The sequence below is a fragment of the Cibotium barometz genome, chromosome 33, assembly GCF_041138505.1.
Source record: "Cibotium barometz isolate CiBa-2024 chromosome 33, ASM4113850v1, whole genome shotgun sequence".
Taxonomy (NCBI): Eukaryota; Viridiplantae; Streptophyta; class Polypodiopsida; order Cyatheales; family Cibotiaceae; genus Cibotium; species Cibotium barometz.
In genome coordinates this window covers 12804822-12811011 of record NC_141078.1, presented here as the reverse complement: position 1 = coordinate 12811011, position 6190 = coordinate 12804822, and the positions used below count along the sequence as shown (strand labels likewise).

At 52.9% G+C, this 6190-nt stretch overlaps 1 protein-coding gene across 1 annotated transcript in view; it reads right to left on the bottom strand.

Moving 5' to 3' along the window:
- Window positions 1-537: 537 nt before the first annotated feature.
- LOC147619313 (uncharacterized) overlaps window positions 538-6190 on the bottom strand; it is a 33280-nt gene continuing 27627 nt past the window's right edge. The window contains exon 4 of the mRNA XM_086772964.1: window positions 538-746. The gene's annotated coding sequence lies outside the window, so the exon portion shown is untranslated. The remainder of the gene's footprint in view (window positions 747-6190) is intronic.

The window sequence follows — 6190 nt, the reverse complement described above, 5'->3', positions numbered from 1 at the left end:
AGTAAGTTTATACAGCATGCCATCTTGTACTAAGAATCTCTTAATTTGTGCTAGGATTTTGGGATGTCAAATACCCTACCGCCACCACCAAATTAGCTCCTTTATCTGAAATCTAGATAGTCTAACTCTATTCTATTCTTGCATTTTCAGGTAAGCAATATGGCGATCAACCCTAGGCTTCCCAATAAAAGTTAGCCATGGACCGTTCCATATTCTAACATCCTTGATCAGTAATTAATAGGTTCCCCCCATGCAATGCTCTTGCTACAGCATCCCTATCTACCACCTCCATCAGACATGTCACCACTTATGTATCATGGCAACCCCACTCATGTTATGAATTATAGACATACGTTACTGTACAAACCTCTCGTATCTCAATATTGTGATCAGTAAGCGTCTACTCATGAAGCTACCCACCACCAGCTTATCGACATCTGCCACTAACAATCAAACGAGGACAACTTTTTGTTGATCAAACCCCACACGCAGGCACACATGCACACGAACATACACACAAGGAAGTAGCCCATTGGGTGGTATAAACATGACCTACTAATTTTTCAATCAAGGTATATTTGAAACACAACAATTCGTAGAGATGCACTAGGCCACAAACAAGTGAGTTCATGGCATCTTCTTTGCAGCCAATGATACCGTCGCCACGGTTATACTTCAAAATTTTAAAAACATTCCGAGGGTTGTACCAGCTTCCACTTTTCAAGTACTTTCCTTCCAGCTGCAGCCTGCATCCAAGAAAATTATCATCAACATCCTGGAGCCAAACAAGAAGAGTTATTTCCAAGCTGCACCTGTCCCTTCACAACTCAACACCTCAAAAAATAAGGTACTGCAGCAATTACTCCACATACAAGCTCAATATTTATTGTGGAGCGTAATATAAAAACCCGCTTCATTTCATGACTATACTCTACGGCCTCTGAATAGTTCCCTGAGGAAATAGACCAATGAAAATGAGCAGACTAGGAGCCAAAGAGCAACAGAAGACAAGGGGCTGCAATGGAACGACCTTGTGCATGTGTACAGTTTTGGGCAAAAGCAGGTGCAGATCAGACCAGACCAGACAGATTTGGACAGGCTTGGGTAGCCCTGTAGCTTGCAATGTGCCCTTAAGGTCCGAACAAGGGCTGAAGGTCAAACATCCTTTAAAAGGGGATAAGAAGAAAATCCCTTTCCAGGAAGACGACTTCTGGTCAAGTAGCCAACCAGTAGAAAGAGAGCCATGGTGACTCGCAGCCCAAAACCTCTGCAGGAAAGGCTATGCATTGAATTCCAAAAGCCACATTTATGGCAAGGTGCCTAATGTATGTGTTAAAGAAGAACAAAGGACAAATGTGTGGTGGTGATGCAGTGCCTAATGATGCAGGTAAAGGGAGAAGAAAGGAGGATGTATGTAATATGGAAGATGCTCAGAGGACTCCACCCCTCAGTATGGAGGGAGTGTAGAGTTTAAAACAGGGTAATAAACGGGTAAAGATGATGATTATCATGGGGATTTGCATGTAGATGAGGCACTCGCCTTTACATCTCAATTTGATCTAGCCTTTTTGGAAGAAGATTTATATAGAGAAATAAAAGCTTCAACAAGTGGGCCAGCATCTCAAGGGTACTGCTAGCTCTTGGTGGTTCGCCGAGAAGCTTCTAGGCGTTTTAAAGAGACATTCCGCAAACAGTTTCTACCTCCCCATTTCGAGAGAGAGATCATTAAAGAGTGGGACTCTCTTGAGCAAAAAGAGCATGAAAAGGGCAATCATACCATGCAGGCTTTTGGAAAGTCTTCCTCAAGGTTTTACCTCTTCTGCATATCTCTGAGGCAAAAAAGCTGAGAAAGTTTGAAGCTGGTATACAACCTATCATTCAGGACAGCTTAGACCTCTACCCTCGTAAGAATTTTCAACAAGTATTTGCCTCAGCCATGTTAGCTGAAAAAGTGCATGGGAAGCACCTCACAAAGAGGATAAATGCATGTTTGGGTAAGGACCATAAGGCTGGTCCGAAATTGCACAAACCAGGATAGCAAAAGAAGCCCGAACACTCGCTCGCTGAAGCTCCCGCCTTCACCCCTGCTCACGCTCGCGCTGCCTGCTCGCCCCTCACCTTCCCTCCCTCGCGCCCCTTTCCTCCCCCCGCCTGCCATCGCTTCTGCGCCCCCCCCTCATCTCGCCATCGCCCCCCCCCCCCTCTTCTCGCCTGCTCGCCCTCTTGCGCACTGAAGCGCCCGCCCCCCTTCAGCCGCCATCGTGCCCCCCCCTCCCCTCGCCTGCGCCCCGTCCTCCCCCCTCCGCCAGATCTCTCCCCCCCCCGCCTCTCCTTTCGCGCTGCCCCCCCCCCCCCCCCCAGGGGGTTTTCTATTCTTTGCCGCATTATCCCAACCCCCGCCCCTTCCCTTCTTGCTGGTTTTTCCGCCCCCTAGGGGTTTTCCTTTTTTTCCTTTTTTTTAATCCTTTCGCCTACCCTTTCCGCCCTCCGTGTGCAGCTCCGTTCTTGCAGGTTTCGCATTTGTTCCGCCTTCGCCACAGCTTCAGACTCTGATGGAGGCTCCTCCCGCCCCACCACAGAGGGACTCTTCTGCAGCCCCCTCGTCCGCCCCCGAGGGTACCCCCATCAGGCTCTCTCTCTCGCCGGAAGAGGAAGCGAGCCTCGCCGCAGAGGTGGAACGCCTCCAGGCACATTCCACCATCTGCCGTATAGTCGGCACTCGCCCCAGCAGAGGGGAGATCCGGGATCTTCTTCAGGCCCGCCTTCTTGCAGAAGTGGGCAAGATCCTAGACGTTCAGCTTCTGGGCCGTGGACACTCAGATCAAGTTCCAGCTTCCCAGAGTGTGGCCCAGGTCCTTGCCATGAGTCCCCTTGACATCAGGGGCGCTCGGGCATTCTTCAGACCTTGGCAGCATGGCTTTGACCCCACAACGGCCGAGCAGGGAGAGCGCCTTTTCCATGTTACTGTTTGCTTCCCTGGACTCCACCGCGAGTACCTTCCGCTCCTTTCGAGGCTAGGAGCACTGGTGGGCTCGGTGCTCGAGACTGGCCCCACTGCAGCCTCAATGGTGGCTAGAGCAGTTGGGCTACCTTCGGTCAGAGTCTTGGTTCCTAACATCTCCTCCCTTCCGAAGGTCATTCAGCTACCTAGGATAGGGGGGGATGGATTGATCAAAGAGTGGAGTTCTCGGGGCTCCTGAACCAGTGCTTTATTTGCAGACAAGTCGGCCACCTGGCCAAGGCCTGCCCTCGCAGGAGACCCCGACCTGCACCGCAGCAGCAGGTCCCTGATGGCCCGCCCACAGATGCGGCTCGGCAGGCAGCCTCCGGGACACCTGCTCAGCCCACAAAGACCTCGAAGTGGTAGCCTGGACAGGGGCGCCGCCGAGGGAGACAGCCCCAGCAGCACGCCCAGAGACCGATGCAGCAGCAGCCACACAGACTCAGCACCACTGGGTTCCCGTGAGGAACAGCTTTGCTCCCCTCCAGGAGGAGACCCCAGCGTCGACTGAGGACCAGGAGATGCCAGCACCCCCTCCTTCGCCCCCACCCCCCCTCCCGCCTCGCTTCCTCCTTCGCCTCCTCCCATCCCAGTTCCGGTTCCGGCAACGGTTCCTTCCCCACCCCCCTCTCCCCCCCTCCTCCCCCCCCCCGCTCACCTCAGCTCCTCGAGAGGCCCTGGCAATCCCCTGGCGTTCACCTGCAGTCCGGAGGGCTCTGAGCACCGACCTTGCTCAAGCACCGCAGAGGAGACTTACCATGCCGATTCGGGCTTCACGGATACCCTCTATCCGCAGTCCGCTGAGTCGTCTCGACACCAGACAGCGCTCGGAGGCTTTTGATTACTCCTTCACACGGCTTTTTGGAGCAGAGGGCCCCCATGAGCCAGCACCCATCCGAGTTCATGTAGTGATACCTCCGGCTCGCAGGGAGGAGGCACTTGATTCAGCGGTGGCCTTCTCATTCCCCCTCTGTGGCCCTTGCGACCGGGAGTGGACCCTGGAGCTCGCCCTTAGCACTTTGAAGACTCAGGCAGTTGAGTTTTCTCACCATGTGAGCGATCTGGAGGTGACAGATGTGATAGGCCGACTATGGGAGTTGGCTCATTTTTTCATTCATCTCGGGAGTGTGGATGCCTCAGGGATTCGACATTTGGTCGTTCGCATTGTGGCAGACTTAGCACGCGACCCTGGATATGTATGTATACACAAGGATGCTCTGTCTGAGCGGGAGGCAGTCGCCATGGGGGACAGCCACTGGCGCCTGATCCGTGATTCTTGCAGTACACCGGGTGGACAGATTCGTAGCCGCTCGGATGGGGACTATTCTCCATCCAAGCTGCTTGCGAAGGCCCGCCGTACGGCTAAGACAGCATCCACCTCAGCAGGTCATCCATGAGGATCATCTCATGGAATGTACAGGGCCTTGGCGGCGCACATTATATACGTTATCGTGGGTGCTTGAGGCAGGAGCTTCAGAGATGCCTAGTTGGGGGCAGTATTGATATTCTGTTGATGCAAGAGCACCATTTGGGTGAGAGCAGGATCCGGAGATACGGTTCGGTGATGCCTGGTAGATGGAACACCTTTTGGTCTCTGCAGGATTTGGCCCTTTGGGTGGGCAGGGAGGAGTATGTATGGTCATTGTGGATGTATGGCGGCAAGCCATTCTGGATCGCGGGATCATTGTGCCTAGAAGAGCACAGTATGTCATTCTGTGGCGTGCTCAATGTCTATGCGCCCAACCATGCTAGTGCCAGAGCAGAGTTCTGGACCCAGGTTACGGATGCATTGCCAGAGGCCGCACATTGGTGTGTCGGGGGAGACTTCAACATGCTTGAGGACCCGGCCGATAGGGTGTGAGGCAGTCATGTTACAGTGCCTGGTACGGAGCTTGCAGCTTGGGAGCAATTTTGCATGACACTGAGGATCACTGATGCATGGCAGCATGAGGCCTTCTCCCGCTCTCAGGACAGTCTTAGTTTCTCTCGGTCGGATCGCCGATAGGGAGGGACTAATCTATCACGGATTGACCGCTTTTATGTGGGCGACAGGTTAGGAGAGCGAGGGGGCTCCGTTGGCATTCTCGCTGGCACCTCTTTTTCAGACCATGCGCCAGTTATTTTGACTCTTGAGGAGAGGACACGGGAGATCAGCTTGCAGTTGAGGATCCCAGAGAGGGTACTTACAGATCCTAGTCTCGCTGATGACATTGAGAGGATATGGCATGATAGTCAGAGCTCTGACCAGGATATGGCATGATAGTCAGAGCTCTGACCAGGATGCAGCAGGCCAATGTGCCCAAGGACTCATCGAGCTCAGCTCTTTTTTGCACGCTACAGCCTTGACACGGCTGGGAGAGGCCCGCGAGAGGGAGCGTAGGCTAAGACGTAGCCTTGCTTCGCTTCAGCGTCTTCAGGAGCAGCAGCCTATATGTGAGTGGGTGGCCTCCCAGCTGAGCCAGGCACGCCAGGAGGTTAGAGAGGCAAAGGAGCAGAGACATGAGTTTTACTATCGTCTCCAGGCCTCTCAGTGGACGGGAGATCGTCCCTAAGCATAATATTGACAAACCCACTGGATTCCTAAGATCATGTCACACCCCAGAAGAGACGAGGCAATGAAATCTCATTGGAATGAGACCTTTTGAACTTCAAAGGCAAACTGCTGTGCCTTCTGAGATATATGGGTGCGGAGACCAGGTGTGAACCCGTCCACATCCAAATGTGTAACATGCGGAAGCTCTGGGTAGTCTTCTTTCAGCCCTAAACACTCTTGGAAACCTTCTGATGCAAAAACACACCAAAACTGCTGCCCTAGACTAGGACTCCTACTGACTCAAACCCCTAGTGGGTTGAATGAATAAAACAAAGAGCAAGTGTGCCTTTATATAGGCCTTGGAGCATGTGGGAAACTGGCCGACTGCTGGTCGGCCAGTTACTAATTCATAAAATCCATTAAATGCAGCCGACTGGGTATTCTGGATGCGCCAGCACCCTCTGTCCTGCAGCCGACAGCCCTCTGGTACTGCTGACGTCAGCCTCCATGCAGCCGACAGCCCTTCTGATCCATGCTTTGCTCCAAGTCCTGCTCCATGTCCATCTTCTACTGGTTCATAGTCTTTATCTGCTTGCCCCTTCTGGATTTAGTCTTGAGAAGGTCCATGGCATTGCTGATGCACATGACATCCCCCT